This window comes from Tachyglossus aculeatus, chromosome X1 (genome assembly GCF_015852505.1).
Source record: "Tachyglossus aculeatus isolate mTacAcu1 chromosome X1, mTacAcu1.pri, whole genome shotgun sequence".
In the NCBI taxonomy this organism is placed as follows: domain Eukaryota; kingdom Metazoa; phylum Chordata; class Mammalia; order Monotremata; family Tachyglossidae; genus Tachyglossus; species Tachyglossus aculeatus.
This window is the reverse complement of record NC_052101.1, coordinates 127,427,211-127,447,801: the sequence shown is the minus strand read 5'-3', so window position 1 is coordinate 127,447,801 and position 20,591 is coordinate 127,427,211. Positions and strand designations below refer to the sequence as shown.

The 20,591-nt window shown below is 44.6% G+C and overlaps 1 non-coding gene across 1 annotated transcript; it reads left to right on the top strand.

The window, feature by feature from the left end:
• Positions 1–9,249: 9,249 nt before the first annotated feature.
• Positions 9,250–9,388, top strand: LOC119920615. The gene has a single exon (XR_005448345.1). It is a non-coding gene; the product is annotated as a small nucleolar RNA SNORA7 (small nucleolar RNA).
• The last annotated feature ends 11,203 nt before the right edge of the window (positions 9,389–20,591 follow it).

Genomic DNA, 20,591 nt, shown 5'->3' with positions numbered 1-20,591 from the left:
CGATTTGTATTTTCCAGTCCCTCTCCCAGATCCTGCAATGAATTCAGGGAGGTATTTATTAAGAGCTTACTATGTGTCAAGCAGTGGGCTAAGCATTCAGTTAGATGCAAGGGAATCAGACTGTATCCCATCTCTGTCTTGTGCAGGGCTCTCAGTTGAAGACAGAGGGAGAGGAGTGGTGGTATCCCCATGTACAGAGGTGAAAACTGAGGTCCAGAAAGGTTAAATGACTTGCTCAAGGTCACCCAGCAGGGCAGTCAGGCAGGAAACCAATGACTCTTCAGATGATCAGCCCCATGATCTTTTCATCTCAACCAAGGCAAGATAGAGACATTACAGAGCCATGGCCGACAATGAGGTACAGATCTGGCACAATCAAGAAACATGCAAGGTGATATAATCTTACAGGAAAAAGCCCCAGAAGAAGCAGTATGGCCTAGTGAACCTGTCTCCTGTGCGACCTTGGGAAAGTCACTTCACTTCACTTACCTCACCTATAAAATGAGAATTAAGACTGTGAGCCCCATGTGGGACATGGACTGTTCCCAACCTGATTAACTTGCATCTATCCCAATGCTTGGTAAGGTGCCTGAAACATAGTAAGTGCTTAACAAATACCATTTAAAAAAAAAAAGCTCATGCTTTCATCCTTCTGCAGAAGAATTCCTGGACAAAGCCTCCTATTCTGTATCGTCCTAGCTAATAGTAATGATGATAATAATAATAATAATAATAATAATAATAATAATAATAATAATAATAATAGTAATTCTTCTAGCTCCCAGGCCCCTGCTCTAGCCACTACGCCATGTTGACGACACCAGTACTGGCAAGACCGTTCCAACACTCCTGGATTCTGCCATTTCTCTTGAACTTTTTGCTAAATTTGCACCAGACTCAGCTCAGCTCGGTTCCCTAACTTTCAATCAGAGAGAAGCAGGCACGCGGATAAAATCGGCCTCCAGATTTTGATGACCCTTTTACCTGGGGCTCTTGTTCTTTCTGTATTCTGGTCATACCCTAAAGAAAATGCAAAATCGTCAAATGACTGCTATTTTGGGTTCAGTTGGTAAGAAAATGAAAGAGCTCTGGATATATTTCCTGCTAGCCCTTGTTTTTTTAAGTAATTACCCTTGATTATATATGCACAGTGAGCAAGCCTGATTTCACTTACATTTTATTTGCCACTCTAGTTAGACTTAAAAGTCAACAATTATTTCTCCCTTCCCATAACTCCCTGCACTAGCTCGTGCAATTTCAGAGTCTAGGTAAAATCTGGCTAAGCTGAATGTCGGTTTCCATAAGGACTTTCAATCAATCAATCAATCATATTTATTGAGCGCTTACTGTGTGCAGAGCACTGTACTAAGCGCTTGGGAAGTGCAAGTTGGCAACATATAGAGACAATCCCTACCCAACAGTGGGCTCACAGTCTAGAAGGGGGAGACAGAGAACAAAACCAAACATATTAACAAAATAAAATAAATAGAATAAATATGTACAAGTAAAATAAATAAATAGAGTAATAAATATGTACAAACATATATGCATGTATACAGGTGCTGTGGGGAAGGGAAAGAGGTAAGACGGGGGGTTGGAGAGGGGGATGAGGCGGAGAGGAAGGAGGGGGCTCAGTCTGGGAAGGTCTCCTGGAGGAGGTGAGCTCTCAGTAGGGCCATGAAGGGAGGAAGAGAGCTAGCTTGGCGGATGGGCAGAGGGAGGGCATTCCAGGCCCCGGGGATGACGTGGGCCGGGGGTCGATGGCGGGACAGGCGAGAACGAGGTATGGTGAAGAGATTAGCGGCGGAGGAGTGGAGGGTGCAGGCTGGGCTGTAGAAGGAGAGAAGGGAGGTGAGGTAGGAGGGGGCGAGGTGATGGAGAGCCTTGAAGCCCAGGGTGAGGAGTTTCTGCCTGATGCGCAGAATGATTGGTAGCCACTGGAGATTTTTGAGGAGGGGAGTAATATGCCCAGAGCGTTTCTGGACAAAGATAATCCGGGCAGCAGCATGAAGTATGGATTGAAGTGGAGAGAGACACGAGGATGGGAGATCAGAGAGAAGGCTGATGCACTAGTCCAGACGGGATAGGATGAGAGCTTGAATGAGCAGGGTAGCGGTATGGATGGAGAGGAAAGGGCAGATCTTGGCAATGTTGCGGAGCTGAGACCGGCAGGTTTTGGTGACGGCTTGGATGTGAGGGGTGAATGAGAGAGCGGAGTCGAGGATGACACCAAGGTTGCGGGCTTGTGAGACGGGAAGGATGGTAGTGCCGTCAACAGAGATGGGAAAGTCAGGGAGAGGGCAAGGTTTGGGAGGGAAGACAAGGAGTTCAGTCTTCGACATGTTGAGCGTTAGGTGGCGGGCAGACATCCAGATGGAGATGTCCTGAAGGCAGGAGGAGATGCGAGCCTGGAGAGAGGGGGAGAGAGCAGGGGCAGAGATGTAGATCTGGGTGTCATCAGCGTAGAGATGATAGTTGAAGCCGTGGGAGCGAATAAGGTCACCAAGGGAGTGAGTGTAGATTGAGAACAGAAGGGGACCAAGAACTGAACCTTGGGGAACCCCCACAGTAAGGGGATGGGAGGGGGAGGAGGAGCCTGCAAAAAAGACTGAGAATGAACGACCGGAGAGATAAGAGGAGAACCAGGAGAGGACGGAGTCTGTGAAGCCAAGGTTGGATATTTATTGAGCACTTGCTGCATGCAGGGCACTGTGCTAAGCACTTGGGAGAGTTCAACACAGTAATATAACAGAGTACTCTACCATGCACTGGGGAGACTACAGTATAACAGAGTTTTAGGGGATTTATGGCATTTGCTAAGCACTTCCTATGTGTCAGGCACTGTACTAAGTGCTGGGGTAGACACAAGATAGTCAAGGGGGTTCCAGAGGCCACACCTGGCAGTAGCTGTCGAGGGAGGAGAGGGAGGGGGAAGGGTGCGAGGGGTGGGGAGGGTTTGGATTGGGGTGAGTTTGTGGGGGCCTAGGCGGGGAGAGTGGGAAGATGGGTGGTGATCGGAAAGGAGAACTGGGATGGGGTGGGGGCGGGGAGGAGGGGAGGGAGGGGCTGGGAGGGAGGAGTGGAGGTGCATCTGGCCCTCAGTAGGGAGTCAATAGAATTTGAAAACAATTAGAGGACAGCCCTGATGAAGAGCTGGTGTTTATTTCTTTAAAGTACATGAGAGAGATGGGGAAAAATATGGTTTGGGAAAACATCTGTGATTCAATTTGCTTTCTTTCTGTGACAATGGCGATAGGAATCAAAGGAAACCATGGATACTTAAAGGCAGAAAAGTCACCAGTGTCGCAGACACATATTTTCTGGGTTGTTTGACTTTAGAGACAGTGACAGTCTCATTTGGGTGGCTGAGATGAAGGTTACTTGGTAATAGCCAAATGGTCAAGAAAGCCATAATATTAAGGGAAAAATGGAGAAACTTGTTAAGGGGGAGAGAAAGGAATTGCTGGAAAGTGAGATGGCATGGAAATGGAAGTGCAGGGAACGATAGGAAGAGGCAGACACTGAGAAGATTTCAGAAACGATCTCTCATTAAAACAGTGCATTTTGACTACCTGTGGGCCTGTCGCACATCTGTGGAGCCAGAGATACTGCACATTTGTTTTGTGGGGACCATGGGGAGGAATTTGCATGTAGCACCGTGGTGCATGTGAAACTGGTTGTGTGTGATTGAAGTGGATCTCTGTGAGGAGAGTGACTGATGGGAGTGAGCAGCGGAGAATAATCAGAGCCTGTGTAAGGTGAGTGAAGACCCAATCTAAAGTCATCAGCGCAGAGAGCCAAAAATGCTGAAGAAAAGAATTTAGCATATTGATTTGTTTTTCTTTTCACTTAGGGCACTATTGGTCCGGATTACTAATTATGAGCAAAAGCCATATGGGAGACCCTGATTTTATTTTATTCCATTACAGTATATCAATATCGACATATTTTAGATTCCTTTGATGTTTGTCTTTCATCAGACTCTATCATTTCTTTTGGAATTCTCTCCCCTTTAACCCTCTTCTTTGCTCTGGTCCTTCAATATCTAAAATGATATGTTTGAGACACACAGTATATTGTGCCTTCTCTTTAGGCATGTTGGAGAACGAAGTACTTGGAAAGATATCTATTTTCTTTTTTACCATTTTAACAGGGTTTCCCTACTATTAGATGGCCTGGCTTCTCTGATCTCTAGGCTTTGCCCTCTATTTACAGTTCTCCGATGGGATCAGCATTTATAATGTGTAGTTGAACCATGCAGTGGCAGCACTATTATCATCATATTGGAAATTATCATTAATAATGATGACAATAATCATGATTTTCGATAAGCGGTTAATGTGTGCCCAGCACTGTATTATGAAGTGGGGTAGATACAGGATCAGCAGATCGTACACAGTCCCTTTCCTTCATTCGGCTCCCAGCTTAAGTAGGAGGGAGAACAGGTTTTGAATCTCCGTTTTACAGATGAGGAAACTGAGAAACAGAGAAATTCAGTGACTTGCCCAGGGTCACACAGCAGGCAAAGGGCAGAGCTAGAATTAGAATCCAGGTGGCCTGACTCCTCTTTCCACTAGGCCATCCTGCTCCTCATTAGCCTCAATGTTGTTGTAGATTGCATTTGTCAATCCTTACGTGAAGCAGCATGGCATAGTGGATTGAGCCCGGGCCTGAGAGTCAGAAGGTCAGGGGTCTGCCACCTGTCTGCTGTGTAACCTTGGGCAAGTCCCTTCACTTCTCTTCAGTTACGTCATCTGCGAAATGGGGATTGAGACTGTGAGCCCCCCGTCGGACAGGGACTGTGTCCAACGCTGTTTACTTGTACCCACCCCATTGCTTAGAACAGTGCCTGGTATATAGTAAGCACTTAACAAATACCATCATTATTATTAAATATTATTATACTGTGCAGGGTACTGTACTTTGCACTCATGAAAGTACACTTTCTGCACACTTCATCCCTCTAGTCCCCATCTTCTCTCTTTGCCTCAGTCCCATCTATCTTGCCGCCAACTTCTTGCCCATGTCAGGCCCAGGTCCTGGAATGCCCTCTCTCTTCATACCCAACGAACAATTACTTTCCTTCCTTTCAAAATCTTGTTGAAGGCACATCTCCTTCAAGAGGCCTGCCCTGACTAGTCCCTCATTTCCTTTTCTCCCACTCCCTTCTGCATCACCTTGACTTGCTCCCTTTATTCACCGCCCCCACCCTAGCCCCACAGCACTTATGTACATATCTGTAATTTCTTTATATTAATGCCCGTTTCCCTCTATAGGCTGTAAGCTCATTGTGGGAGAGTAATGTGTCTGTTTATATTGTTGCACTGTACTCACCCAAGCGCTTAGTACAGTGCTTTGCACACAATAAGCACTCAATACATATGATTGGTAGAAAGGTATAAGGATTAGAAGTAACATGGTCTAAAGGAAAGAGTAAAGGAGTGGTAATCCAGAGACCTGGCTTCTAATCCAGGGTCCTTCATTTGCCTGCTGTGTTACCTTGGGCAAGTCATTTAACTTCTCTGTGCCTCATCTGTAAAGTGGGGATGAAGACTACGTCTAACTTGATTAGCTTGTATCTACCCCAGCGCTTAGTACAGTGCCTGGCGCACAGTAAGCGCTAAACAAATACCATTATATACCTGCTCGCCCTCCTGCTTAGGCAGTGAGCTTCAGATGGGATAGGGACTGTGCCTAATCTGATTGTCTTCAATCAGTCAATGGTATTTTGTGAGTGCTTACTGTGTGCAGAGCACTGTACTAAGCACTTGGGAAAGTACAATACAACAGAGTCTGTCACCTTGATCCCTGCCTACAAGGACCTTATAATCTTGGCGGGAGAGAGGCATTGAAATAAATACAGATGGGGGAAATAGTAGATTATAAGAATGTGTACATAAGAGCTGTGGGACTGAGGTAAGTAAACCTCAAGTCTTGTATCCGTTCCAGTCCTTAGCACAGTTATGGTTATGAGTTTACACATGGTTCCTGGCCCACAGGGCACTCAGACTCTAAAAGGATGTTAAGCACTTACTATGTGCCAGACACAGTATTAAGGACTAAAACCCTGGACTAGAACCCCAGTCTCCAGACTCTCCTTCTCACACACTGTGCTCTAGCCCACATTGCCTCACAATTCTGACCAAACACAGACGTATCTGAGACAAACCATGATACATGTGAATGTAAAGCTCCCTATATCTTCCTCTGAGAATTCAGTGATTCATGGGAGAGATCCCATCTGTGTGGGAGAGAAAGGGAGATGAGAGAACACAGGGAGAGGGAGTCTTTGAATGAAGCAATTCCTTCAGGCTACAATTATTTATATCAACCTCATGCTTTTATTCACGTGTTCTCCAAATCTGAATATTTTCTTCCACTATTATGGCATCTTCAATAACCTTGATTAATATTTATCCAAAAAACCTCAAAGAACTATTTTTTCTTCCAAAGTTCATCGAGAACTTTGTTTATGTTCTACAATATTTTATTATGCTCCTTGGTATCAGTGGATTTCTTTAACTAGAATCATTATGCTTAGAACAGTTGATTCTTTCTCTAAACATGGAAATGGGTGACACTGGTATTATGTTAGCCCTGCTGTCAGTTGAGTGGCAAGAGTCCAGCTCTGGGACTCAGGAGATCTGGGTTCCAGTCCCAGCTCTGCCTGCTGGGGCTCTGCCCTCAGTGCGGAAGGTTCATTCATTCATTTATTCAATGGTATTTATTGAGCACTTACTGTGTGCAGAGCACTGTACTAAGCGCTTGGGAGAGTACAATACAACAATAAACTGACAAATCCTCTGCCCACAATAAGTAGTTTCTGACCAAACTACCATCCACAGTGTTTCACCAAGGTGGATGGGCCTAGTGTGAATCCTGGCATGAATAGAGAAGCAGTGTGGTCTAGTGGAAAGAACACAAGACTGGGAGTCAGAGGACCTAAACTCTGACTGTGAGCCCACTGTTGGGTAGGGACCATCTCTGTATGTTGCCAACTTGTACTTCCCAAGCGCTTAGTACAGTGCTCTGCACACAGTAAGCGCTCAATAAATATGATTGATTGATCCTGGCACCGCCACTTGTTTACTGTGTGACCTCAGGCAAGTCACTTCACTTCTCTGTGCCTCAGTTCCCTCTTCTGCAAAATGGGCATTCGCTACCTGTTCTCCCTCTTATTTAGTCAATCAGTCAATCGTATTTATTGAGTGCTTGCTGTAGGCACAACACTGTACTAAGCGCTTGGGAGGGTACAATACAACAATATAACAGACACATTCCCTGCCCCCAGCAAGCTTACAGTCTGGGGGTGGAGACCAACATGAATATAAATAAATAAGTTACAGGTATGTACATAAGGGCTGTGGGTTGGGGGGGTGAAGGGGGATGAACAAAGGGAGCAGGTCAGGGTGACTGCAGGAATGTGAGCTGCTTAGGGGACCTGATTATCTTGTATCTACCCCAGCGTTTATTACAGTGCTTAGCATATAGTAAGCACTCAAACATTATTATCATTAGTATTACTGATAACATGAGGGGCAAAAGCACGGTGGTCACCATCTGCCGTGTCACTGGGCTATGGTCCAATGCTGTATTTACTCTGGTCATCAATAGGTTCTGCAAGTAGAAAACATCTGTGTACAATTCTCAGTGTGCTGCAGTCCTGCCAACTTCCTTGCTCATTGCTCTCTGTGCCTCAGCGGGAACATGCCGGGTAGGACGAGAGAGCGTGACTGGAGATGGGAAATCCCATCGTTCCCACCTGGAGATTTCATCCTCACGTTAGGGGCATTCCTCCCTCAGACGTGATATGTGGTGGCATTCTTGTAAGACATCTCTGGATCCAATAACTTACTCCATTTTCTCCCTCCCTTCTCTCCTTATACAGCCCAACCTGCACCCTCCGCTCCTCCACCGCTAATCTCCTCACCGTACCTCATTCTCGCTTGTCAATCAATCAATCAATCAATCAATCGTATTTATTGAGCACTTACTATGTGCAGAGCACTGTACTAAGCGCTTGGGAAGTACAAATTGGCAACACATAGAGAAAGTCCCTACCCAACAGTGGGCTCACAGTCTAAAAGGGGATGGCCTGTCCCGCCATCGACCCCTGGCCCACGTCATCCCCCAGGCCTGGAATGCCCTCCCTCTGCCCATCCGCCAAGCTAGCTCCCTTCCTCCATTCAAGGCCCTACTGAGAGCTCACCTCCTCCAGGAGGCCTTCCCAGACTGAGCCCCTTCCTTCCTCTCCCCCTCGTCCCCCTCTCCATCCCCCCATCTTACCTCCTTCCCTTACCCACAGCACCTGTATATATGTATATATGTTTGTACATATTTATTTATTTATTTTACTTGTCCATATCTATTCTATTTATTTTATTTTGTTAGTATGTTTGGTTTTGTTCTCTGTCTCCCCCTTCTAGACTGTGAGCCCACTGTTGGGTAGGGACTGTCTCTATATGTTGCCAATTTGTACTTCCCAAGCGCTTAGTACAGTGCTCTGCACATAGTAAGCGCTCAATAAATACGATTGATGATGATGATGATGATGATCTGTCTAAATTCTGGCAGTTTGAACTATTCAGAGCAAAAGGCTCAACCTTCAGATTCCCCAGACCGTGGAGGAACAGTAAAAGCAAAAGTGCCTATTACATAAACAGATCTTTCTTCCGCCCTCCAGGGGATAAGTCTTGCAGATTTGGAAGTTCTTATCCCCATGGGAGAGGAACGCAAGCTGCCGAGGTTTTCAAACGATGATCAAACAGGGAAAAGAGAGGGTCAGGGCATTCAAACTCATATGATGGATGTAGCAATTTTCTTCAGTCACATTGAGTTTAATTTCTCTTATTTGTCTCTTTCACATTTCCTTTTTCATTGTAGTGCTTCCACACTTCTGGCTCTAATTACTGATTCACAGGCCTGATTGTCCTGGCAGGGGGAAGGATGGACCTGCTGACCTTCAGTAGAAAGCCATTGTGGGTCTTACTGCTTGTTTTTCTTCATCCTCTGCTGAACTGTAAGCTCCTTGTGGGCAGGGAACACACCTACCATCTCTGTTATATTGTCTTCTCCTAAGCGTTTAGTATCACAGAACAGCTCTTTGCACACAGTAAGCGCTCAATAAATACAATTGAATGAATAGTTTACAGCCAAATCTGTGACCACAGCCAACACCCAAGGATCCAGGTATTCACACCCACCCACGCCACTTTTGTACATATCAATTTACATACACTACTATTTAAGCCCCTCTCAGGGTCGCATCTGGAGAGTTTCCAAGTGCTCTGCCAGTCACGACTACAGGAGGGAGAGTCAAGGAGAGGCCTACCCATTCCATTCCTAGCTTGGCCAGTGGCTAGTGAGTGGAAGGCCATCTGCTTCAAGTCAAAACTCACCCATGCTGGGCAACAACGGCATGGGAGAGTGTTGAGGGCAGAGACTCTTTTACTGCGCGGGAGGCAGCAATGGTAAACCACTTCTGTATTTTTACCAAGAAAACTTTATGGATATACCACCAGAACAATTGCAGATGGAAGTGGCACGTTCTGGGAGAGATGCGCATATGGTGTCGCTCTGGATTGGACACGACTCAAAAGCGTAAGACAGCATCAACTATTTAAGCACTTTATCCACATAGCCATCTTTCCTTTCTCTTCCCCCCCCCCCCCCCCCCGTCATTTATTACAGTGGCCGTCTCCCCTACTAAATTCTATGCTCCTTGAGGGCATGCCTCTTTATTCTCTACCCCTTTCCCGATGAGTGACCTTGCACAAGTCACTCAACTGCTCTGAGCCTCCATTTCCTCAACTGTAATATGGGGATTCAATACCTGTTCTCCTTCCTACTTAGACTGAGAGCCCCATGAGGGACAGAGACTGTGACCTATCCAATTATCCTGTATCTACCCCCGTGTTTAGTACAGCACTTGGCACATATGGGCTTAAATACCACTATAATCATTATTAGTAATGCTATTTTCATTAATAGTGGGAGTAAAGTGCTTGATGCACACAGTAGGTACTCAATGAATGACGTGACTGACTGAGATGTGATTTCAGAAGACTTACAATGATGTGAGGAGCAGTGGTCTGTCGGATATGAATGGGGAGGGAGTTCAAAGCAGAAAGGAAGATGTTAGCAAGAGGTCAGTATTTTGAGAGACGAGTGACAAGAGATGAGGTTGGGTAACAGGGAGCAAGTAGGCTTGAGTGGAGCAAAGCGTGCAAGCTGGGAGAGGAGCTTTGAAGAAATCAGTAGACAGGGAAGGAAAGGAGAAGGGGAAGGAAAAGGCTGGATGACATGTAAATTTATTTATTGCTCCCCTTGTCTTTCTCCTCCCACTGCCCCACCTGAAAAAGCAGGAGTTTTGAAAGTTTTGTGAGGGTTGCAGGACAGAATGCCTCCAACCTTGCATCTGTTCCAACTGACAAGTTCAAAGCTTGGGATGCCAATTCAGAGCTTCTCTCTGCTCTGTTGCAAATCCCAAATGCTAATCAATGATTGACTAATGATTAGCTCTCTATCACATAGAAACAAGCTATTGTTCATCAATCAATCAACTGCATTTATTGAGCATTTAATGTGTGCAGAGTCTGTATGAAGTGCTTGGGAGTATACATTATAACAGATTTGGTAGACATGGTTCCTGTCCACAAGGAGCTTACAGCCTAGAGGGGGAGACAGAACTAAAAATAAATTATGGATTTGTACCTAAGTGGTGTGGGGGTGAATGGGCCCCTGACTCGCTCCCTTTGTTCTTCCCCCTTCTCAATCCCACCGCACTTATGCACAAATCTGCAATTTATTTGTATATATCAATGTCTGTCTCCCCGCTACTCTAGACTGTAAGCTTGTTGTGGGTAGGGAATGTATCTGTTTATTGTTGCAATGTACTCTCCCAAGTGCTTAGTAAGTGCTCAATAAATATGACTGAATAAATGAATAAAGGGTACAAATCCAAGGGCAAAGCATTATGCTATCTAGAATCATAGAAAAGACAGGGTTTGGGTGGGAAGATAAGGAGTTCTGTTTTCAACATGTTAAGTTTGAGGCATTGACAGGACATCCAAGTAGAACTGACCTGGGGACAGAAGACAATACGAGACTGCAGAAGTAGATTTGGGAATCACTGACATGGAGAGAGTAGATGTTGATCTGTCTTCTCCTTGAGTTTCCAGAGTTAGGGTGCTTGGAACTTCCAGTTATTTTAAACATTCTCAGCAACTGCCCAGTGCTTCACTGTACAAAGGGGATTATTTCATGATCCAGAGGGTATCTATTTTTAAGCAAGGAGAATACTAATCCTTAGTCACTCACCTCTCTTAGAAAAGGGCAGGAATGGAAAATAGCCTAATGCTCATTGGAATGGAAAGACAAGGAAAACAGTAGCACCTGGGGGGGGATTTGGAAAGCCACCTGGAGATTTCTTAATAATTAGCACATCACACACCTAGTTAGCATCTCATAAATAACCATAAAGTGCTTATTTAATGAATCACTGTGCTTGGCACTGTCAAAGGTTAACGTGAAAGCAAAATTGTATGCTTATTTTAAGAGAAGGATTCAGTTAGTTCTTGGGGATAAATAGGGAAAAGGTAATCTACTGTGGGGGATGAATATCTATCTCACTTAGTTTTCCAAACATTGTTAACGTATTTTCTTAAAAATATAACATTACTATACGGTGTTATGACAGGTGTGACGGAGCAGGGGGTGGAGATAGATAGGTCGATAGCTATATATATATTAATGTTTTGACAAGCACAAACATATATGCATATGCATGCTGAATAGGGTGATAAGGCATCCAGTATCTCAAAAATTTCTAACATCATAGAAGGCAGTTTAATTCTGGGTCCGCTCCCTTGACACCCTCATAATAATCCTATTAATAATGCGAAGAAAAATGGTTTTTGTTAAGTGCTACTTACCAAGCTGTCTGCTAAGAACTGGGGTTGATACGAGAATTTGGTCAGAAACTCCTCCTGTCCCACATGGGGCTCAAGGCCTAACTGTGGCTCCTGCCACCATCATTATCTTTGCCCCACCCTGACTTTGAAATATTGTGCCTTCATGCCATTTCCAAATCTGGAAGGCTTTCTCCAGTCTTTTACCTCAATTGCACCCACTCCACCCAACTCCCCACTCCCCAGCCACCCACCTCAAAGCTTGCATCCAAGTTCCCATCCTCCCTGGAGTCTTCACATAAGGGATTCCATTCCTCTAATAATACCAATCATATTTATTAAGCGTTTACTCCATGCCAAACCCTGAGGGAGACTGTGTCCTTACTAGGCAGTTTAGCCCTAAATCCAGGTAGAAAGAGTCCCCCATCACCTCTACTCCCTCCCTCTGTTCTACCCCCTTCCCCTTCCCACAGCACTTGTGTATATTTGTACATATTTATTACTCTATTTTATTAATGATGTGTATGTATCTAATTCTATTTAGATATTTTGATGGTATTGATGCCTGTCCACTTGTTTGGTTTTGTTGTCTGTCTCCCCCTTCTAGACTGTGAGCCTGTTGTTGGGTAGGGACCATCTCTATATGTTGTCGACTTGTACTTCCCAAGCACTTAGTACAGTGCTCTGCACACAGTAAGTGCTCAATAAATACAACTGAATGAATGAATACCCTAAAATCCTCCCGCAGGAGGAGCTACAGGAAGCTCATGGAAAAAGTTCTCCTTCCCACAAACGTGGTCCCCAGGTCCACGGCACCCAGAGCTTCTCCCCCAGCCTGTTCCAAAGGCAGAAACCAAGATCTGAGATCTCAACAATATTTAATAAGTTCTGAATCAGGTAACAACAAAAACAAATTCGGTTCAATCCTTTTCCCTGGATCTAGTACTTCCCCCAGCCAGGACCTGCTGTACTTACCTCTAGGTGACCCAGGACTCACGTTTTTCTGCCTCTCCAGGGCAGGATCTTGGCTCATTCAGAGTCCTGGATGCTGGACTCAATCTCCAGGAATCCTCTTCGATCCTTCCCTTTGTCCTGTGTCTGTCCAGCATCCACAGCACAAGGTCTCCAAGTGTCCTGCTCTCCCAGGAATATTGATCACTAATCTCTCACCTCCTAGATGGCTGATAGTCTTCTTCCCCCAAACTGGCCCCCTTATTTCCTCCTCATTCCTTCTCTCTGATTGTCTCAGCTATGTCTTTTCACTTCCTTTAGGGAGGGGCACCAAAGAGTGTCTCTCCTGGCTTCCTCTTCTCTCTCCTACCTGTCATCTGCAATATACTTATTCATATTAATATATGTTTCCCCCTCTAAACTATGTTGGTTGTGAGCAGGGAATATGTCTGCCTATTTTAGTATTGTATTCTCCCAAGCACTTATACAGTGCTCTGCACACAGTAAGCATTCAATAAATATTTTTTGTTTTGTTGTCTGTCTCCCCCTCTAGACTGTGAGCCCATTGTTGGGTAGGGACCGTCTCTATATGTTGCCAACTTGTACTTCCCAAGTGCTTAGTACAGTGCTCTGCACATAGTACACACTCAATAAATATGATTGAATGAATTAATAAATATGATTAACTGACACAAAATCTGTGCCAATCACTGTGTTGTCCTGGTGTAGAAACAAACTGGTGTAGAAACAAACTAATCAGGTCAGAAACAGTCTATCACAGTCTAAATACTAGGGAGAATGGGTATTAAATCCCCATTTTACAGATGAAGTAACTGAGGCCCAGAAAACTTAAGTGGCTGTGCCAAATGGACACTCAGTAAATGCTACTACTATTATGAGTACTATTCATTCATTCAATTGTATTTATTGAGTGCTTACTGTGTGCAGAGCACTGTACTAAGCGCTAAGCGCATGGGAAGTACAAGTCGGCAACATATAGAGATGGTCCCTACCCAACAGCGGGCTCTCAGTCTAGAAGGGGGAGACAGACAACAAAACAAAACATATTAACAAAATAAAATAAATAGAACAGTAAATATGTACAAATAAAATAGAATAATAAATATGTACAAACATATATACAGGTGCATATTTATTACTCGGTTTATTTTACTTGTACACATTTATTCTATTTATTTTATTTTGTTAATATGTTTTGCTTTGTTATCTGTCTCCCCCTTCTAGACTGTGAGCCCTCTGTTGGGTAGGGACTGTCTCTATACGTTGCCAACTAGTACTTCCCAAGTGCTTAGTACAGTGCTCTGCACACAGTAAGCGCTCAATAAATATGATTGAATGAATGAATACTGCTGCTACTACTACTACTACTAATAATAATAGTATTTATTAAGCACTTACTGTGTGGTAAACACTGTTTAAGCATTGGTGTAGATACAAGTTAATCAGGTAAGACACAGTCCCAGTCCCACATGAGGCTGACAATCTAAGTAGAAGGGTGGACAGGTAATAATACTGATAATAACAGTAATAATAATAATTATCATTATTATTATCGTTGTTGTTGTACTTGGTAAGTGCTTACTATGTGCCAAGCACTGTTCTAAGTGCTGGGGTAGATACTAGTTAGGTTGGATACAGTCCCTGTCCCACATGGGGCACACACTTTTAATCCCCATTTGACAGAAGAGGTAACTGAGGCAAAGAGAAATGAAGTGACTTGCCCAAGGTCAAACAGCAGACATGTAGCAGTACTGGGATAATAATATTGATAAGAATAGTATTTGTTAAGTGCTTATTATGTGTCAAGCACTGTTTTAAGCACTAGGGTAGATACAAGGTAAACAGGTTGTCCCACATAGGGCTCACAGTCTTCATCCCCATTTTACAGATGAGGTAACAGGCACAGAGAAGTTAACTGACTTGCCCCATGTCACACAGCTGACAAGCAGCAGAGCCGGGATTAAAACTCACAACTTCTGACTCCCAAGCCCATGCTTTTTCCACTAAGCCAAGCAGCTTCTCTGCTACTATTACTACTACTTGTATTTCTAGAGCACTTTTAGTCTTCCAAAGCACTTTCATGTCAATTATCTCATCTCACCCTCAACTTTTACAGATGAAGAAACTGAGGCCCAGACAGGTTCATTCATTCATATTTATTGAGCGCTTACTGTGTGCAGAGCACTGTACTAAGCACTTGGGAAGTACAAGTTGGCAACATATAGAGATGGTCCCTACCCAACAGTGGGCTCACAGTCTAGAAGAGGAAGACAGAGAACAAAACAGAACATATTAACAAAATAAAATAGAATATGTACAAGTAAAATAAATAGAGTAATAAATACGTACAAACATATATACAGGTGCTGTGGGGAAGGGAAGGAGGTAAGACGGGGGATGGAGAGGGGAGGAGGGGGAGAGGAAGGAGGGGGCTCAGTCTGGGAAGGCCTCCTGGAGGAGGTGAGCTCTCAGTAGGGCTTTGAAGGGAGGAAGAGAGCTAGCTTGGTGCATGTGGGGAGGGAGGGCATTCCAGGCCCGGGGGATGACGTGGGCCGGGGGTCCACGGCGGGACAGGAGAGAACGAGGCACGGTGAGGAGATTAGCGGCAGAGGAGCAGAGGGTGTGGGCTGGGCTGTAGAAGGAGAGAAGGGAGGTGAGGTAGGAGGGGGCAAGGTGATGGACAGCCTTGAAGCCCAGGGTGAGGAGTTTCTGCCTGATGCATAGGTTGATTGGTAGCCACTGGAGATTTTTGAGGAGGTGAGTAACATGCCCAGAGCATTTCTGGACAAACAATCCAGGCAGTGGCGTGAAGTATGGATTGAAGTGAGGAGAGACAAGAAGATGGGAGATCGGAGAGGAGGCTGATACAGTAGTCCAGACGGGATAGGATGAGAGCTTGAACGAGCAGGGTAGCAGTTTGGATGGAGAGGTAAGGGCAGATCGTGGCAGTGTTGCGGAGGTGAGACCGGCAGGTTTTGGTGACGGCTTGGCTGTGAGAGGTGAACGAGAGAGCGGAGTCGAGGAGGACACCAAGGTTGCAGGCTTGTGAGATGGGAAGGATGGTAGTGCCATCAACAGTGCTGGGAAAGTTAGAGAGAGGGCAGGGTTTGGGTGGGAAGACAAAGAGTTCAGTCTTGGACATGTTGAGTTTTAGGTGGCGGCAGGTTAAGCAATGATAATAATAATAATTGTGGTATTTGTTAAGCGCTTACTTTATGCCAGGCACTGTACTAAGCACTGGGGTGGATACAAGTAAATCAGGTTGGACACAGTCCCTGTCCCACATGGAGCTCAAAATCTCAATCCCCATTTTACAGAAGAGGTAATGGAGACAGAGAGAAGTGAAGTGACTAGCCCAAGTTCACACAGCAGACAAGTGGCAAAGCCAGGATTAGAACCCACGGTCTTCTGACTGCCAGGCCCGTGGTCTAGCCACTACGTCATTAAGTCATTTGGCCCAGTGTTGGCACATGCTCAGTGTTGGGCAGGCCAAACAACACCAAATGACAAGACAAGATCACAAATAATGCAATTCTGGAACGTAGTCAGTCTCCCAGCTTCAAAGCTCTGCTCACCTTAACACAGTTCCGCTGGACAGGACTTGTGAGCAGAATGAGCAACGGCAGGAGACCTGAACAGCTGCTCTGTGGAGAGCTGAAACTGGGAAGCCGAAAGCAAGAAGGTCAGAGGAAGCATTTTAAGGACGTGCTGCATCCGAGCTGAAAACTGGGAGTCAGTTGGTGAGGTCAGACCTGCATGCTGCACTGCCATCAAGAAGGGAATCACTCTATTTGAGCCAAAACTGTGTATGGAAAGAGAAATGAGGGGGCAAAAGAGGGACAGCCATTTTATACAACCAATGTGGCAAGGACTGTGGTCTTTCATCAGCATTTTCCAGCTGACAGGCACCAATGGGTGAACTTCAACATCGGAGTGTCTTTTCCGAATATTAAAGACAAGTGTGTGCGTGTGTGTGTGTGTGCGTGTGTGTGTGTGTGTGTGTGTTTTAACAATGTAACTCCCAATAAATCAATTAATCATATTTATTGAGCACTTACTATGTGCAGAGGACTGTACTAAGTGCTTGGGAGAGTACAACACAACAATATAAGACATATTCCCTGCTCACAATGGGAATAACACATCATCCAGCCTCCGTTCCTCTCCTGCCTATTCTCCCCTGCAGGCTTCTTCTGTGTCTCTCCCTGCCTCTCTCTCTTCCTCTCCCCTTCCTTCCCATACCTTTTGGTCAGTCAATCATTTTAATTGAGCGCATACTATCTGCAAAACACTGTACTAAGCACTTGGGAGAGTACAATACAGAATATATATACATATACATATTCCTTGCCCACAACAAGCATACAGTCTAGAGGGAAAAATGTATGTTTATGAGTAATACAATCGCTCATCCTATTTCTGAACACAGTAAGCACTCAGTAACTACAATTGAATGAAATGAATGAATGTGGTAGATGAGAATGAGGTACAGTGAGAAGGTTGGCATTAGAGGAGCAAAGTGTGTGGGCTGGATTGAAGTAGAGTAACAAGCTGAGGTAGGAGGGAGCAGGCAATTGACTGCTTTAAAGCTTATAAAATTACAGATCTGTACATAAGTGTGGGGCTTGGGGGGGATGAATAAAGGGAGCAAGACAAGGGGATTCAGAAGGGAGTGGGAGAAGAGGAAAAGAGGTTTAAATCTGGGAAGTGTTTAAATCTGGGAAGTCCTCTTGGAGGAGATGTGTCTTCAATAAAGCTTTGAAGGTCGGGAGAGTAATTGCCTGTCGGATGTGAAGAAGGAGGCAGGATGTGGGCAAGAGGTTGGTGGCACATATTCAATCCATCACTAAATCCTGTCAGTCCCACCTTCACAAAATAGCTAAAATCCACCCATTCCTCTCCATCCAAACTGCTACCACGTTAATACAATCATTCATCCTATTTCTGCACACAGTAAGCACTCAATAACTACAACTGAATGAAATGAATGAATGAGGTAGATGAGAATGAGGTACAGTGAGAAGGTTGGCATTAGAGGGGCGAAGTGTGTGGGCTGGATTGAAGTTGAGTAACAAGCTGAGGTAGGAGGGGACAAGGTGACTGACTGCTTTGAAGCCCATGGTAAGGAGTTTCTCTTTGATGCAGAGATGGATGGGCCACCACTGGAGGTTCTTGAGGAGTGGAGAGACATGGCCTGAATGTTTCTGTTGAAAAATAATCTGGGCAGCAGAGTGAAGTACGGACTGGAGTGGGGAGAGACAGAAGGCATAGAGGTCAGCGAGGAGGCTGATACAGTAATCAAGGCAGAATAGAATTAGTGCTTGGATTAAAATGGTAGCAATTTGGATGAAGAGGAAAGGGCAGATTTTAGTGATGTAATCAAGGCCCGAAGCAACAGGATTTAGTGATGATTGAATATGTGGGTTGAATGAGAGAGAGGAGTCAAGGACAACGCCAAGGTAATGGGCTTGTGAGACAGGAAGGCTGGTGGTGCTGTCTACAGTGAGGAAAAGATCAGGGTAAGGACAGGGTTTTGGTGGGATGATAAGGAGTTCTCTGTTAGGTTAAGTTTGAGGTGCTGTTGGGACATTTAAGTACAGATGTCTTGATGACAAGAGGAAATGCGAGACCGCAGAGAAAGAGAGATATGACTATAGCGGGCAAATCCCAGAATTTAGGATCACCTTGAAAACCGGCATTGTCAATGCTAGTTATATGACCGTACCAAACATAGAACATGACTGACGTTTTCCATTTCCACCAAAAAGTCTCATCTGGAGGTTAGCCTGGACTGTGATTGTTAGCTGCTGTAGCCAGAGAATGAGTCAGCTGAGTGCGGCCTTTCTGTGGCTTTTAAATGTCACAGAATGAATGGAAAAACTCGACCACTGATATCTATCAGTATCAGACCTATAATGAACCCAAATCAAACTTTCCAAAGGGTCTAGTCTGTGGTCAGTACAGCTCTGCACACAGCAGGCCCTCGAGAAATACCATCAATTGATCAACTGATCAGTATTTGTGTTTCTTCCTTTACTATCCTGCAGCTGCACAGTTCCCCTGAAACTATGATAATGGTGGTTCTTATTAAGTGCATGATGGGAACTGAGGTAAATACAACATAACCAGACCTGACACAGTCCTGACCCACCTTATTAATAATAATAATGAAGCTGGTACTTGTTCCAAGCACTGTTCTAAGCGCTGGGGTAGATATAAAGTTATCAGGTTGTCCCACGTAGGGCTCACAATCTCAATCCCCATTTTTATAGATGAGGTAACTGAGGCACAGAGAAGTGAAGTGACTTGCCCAAAGTCACACAGCAGACAAGTGGCGGAGTCGGGATTAGAACCCACGACCTCTGACTCCCAAGACCGTGTTCTTTCCACTAAGCCACACTGCTTCTCGGCCTACCAGTCTAATCGGGAGAGAGAGCAGACATCACAATCCCACTTTACAGATGAGGAAACTGAGGCTCAAAGTGGTAAATTACTAGGCTGGTCATTGTGGGCAGGGAGCGATTCTACCAACTCTGTTATACCGTACTATCTAAAGCACTTAGTCCAGTGCTCTGCAGACAGTAAGTCCTCAATAAATGATTGATTGATTAGGCCACACTGCCTCTCAGTATCTTCCACCACCAGTCCTAAATATGACTTTCCGTTGATCACCTCACCCGTTGTCAAGTCAATCGTATTTATTAAGCACTTACTGTGTGCTAAGTACCATGCTAAGTGCTCGGGATTGTACAATATAACATCGAACAGACATAAGTCAAACATCTCGGAGGTAGAGGGTGGAATTATCTCCACTCAATTGACCCTGTCTTTGTTGGCCCAGATGGGTGAACTCAGTGATTCCATGGTCCAGGCAGACTGCTAAATGAGGGATTCTATGAGACACCAGAGTAGCTATTATCCTTTAATAATGCATTACGCTTTCATGATTGTATCTTCAGAGAACCCTTGGGGACCTTGCAAGGGGATTATTTTTAGCCTCTTGTCCCTGAGGCTTAGCAAATATTTTGCACTTGATTCAAGTTGATCAGGGTGCTCCGATTTTCTGAGAATTCTATTTATTTCCATTGAGCTCTTTGGAAGAAAGGTGGCTCATAAATGAACTAAATAAATAAATAATACAGATGCATCATTTCTATAAGAGCGGAGGCATTTGAAGCTTTTCATTATCTCCCCGTCTTCTTTCCTAGCTTTCATTGCTTGAATACATTACCATGAATTTAATAGGTCTCCTGAAAATGCCATCTTCGTGTTGCATATTCTGAAGAGCGTTCTATGGGGTGTCTGCCATGAAAAACAAGAGTAGACAGTGCAATTAATGAAGGAAACCCAGAGAGTAAACTGTGGGAATCAATTTTACACTCCTATCTCTTTCTGTTGGGTCTTTACATTTCACTGCTCTTTCTCAACTTAATTTTAGGGAAGTTATTTCATGTCAAAAGGCTCAGAGATAGGTTTCACAGCAGAGGGGTGAGCAAAAATGAAAGCTTCTAAAGTGACCCTAATGATTTTCCCATACCCAAAGTTTAACCAAGACCTAAAGATTTTGTCAAATGGATTTCCCTTTTGCTTTATAGACCCAGGTGGACTATAGGCACCTTTCAGTTTGGCATCCTGATCTTCAGCTTTTCAATCAATCAATCAATGGTATTTTTCAAGTGCTTACCATGTGCAGAGCATTGTGTTAAACCT